Consider the following 626-nt stretch of genomic DNA (forward strand, 5'->3'; position numbering starts at 1 on the left):
GACAGATAGGGAGATAGGTAGGTACAGACAGACAGACAGACAGACAGACAGATAGAAAGACAGACAGACAGACAGACAGACAGAGACAGACAGAGAGAGAGAGCGAGAGAGATAGATAGATAGATAGATAGATAGATAGATAGATAGGTCATGCCTTACATGCACTGCAGCTTTTCTAATTCAAGCAGAACCATTAAATAAATACTAATGTTTCTCTGCCATAGCTGAGCACACAGAACCCAATCCAGCCAAAAGAAGTTCAGCACATTTGTCCATGCACACATCCAGACACATGATGGTCAACATGACAATCTATAGCATGTGTAGACACACAAAGACATACTTGGGCACACAATGCTCTTCTGCATCAAAACATGATCTGAAAACTGAAACTGAAAACTTCTTCACTCACACACATAATGCTTTATGCCATGCGCCTGACTGAAACATGCTAACAACATGACCGTTATTGGCAGCAGGTTTTCCTGTTTGAAATCCATGCGTCAAGAACTACGAGACAGCGAAAGCTTCCCATGTCCACAGGACCAGAAATACAGAGATAAGACACAGGCAGACACACGCGCACACACACACACACACACACACACACACACACACACATAGGC

General features: G+C 43.5%; 1 protein-coding gene across 1 annotated transcript in view; it reads right to left on the reverse strand.

Annotated features, from left to right (window-relative positions):
- LOC107691280 (voltage-dependent P/Q-type calcium channel subunit alpha-1A-like) overlaps window positions 1-626 on the reverse strand; it is a 68,027-nt gene that overhangs the window by 3,843 nt on the left and 63,558 nt on the right. The window lies entirely within an intron of this gene.

This window comes from Sinocyclocheilus anshuiensis, unplaced genomic scaffold, assembly GCF_001515605.1.
Source record: "Sinocyclocheilus anshuiensis isolate Anshui unplaced genomic scaffold, SAMN03320099.WGS_v1.1 scaffold1154, whole genome shotgun sequence".
NCBI classification, from domain to species: Eukaryota; Metazoa; Chordata; class Actinopteri; order Cypriniformes; family Cyprinidae; genus Sinocyclocheilus; species Sinocyclocheilus anshuiensis.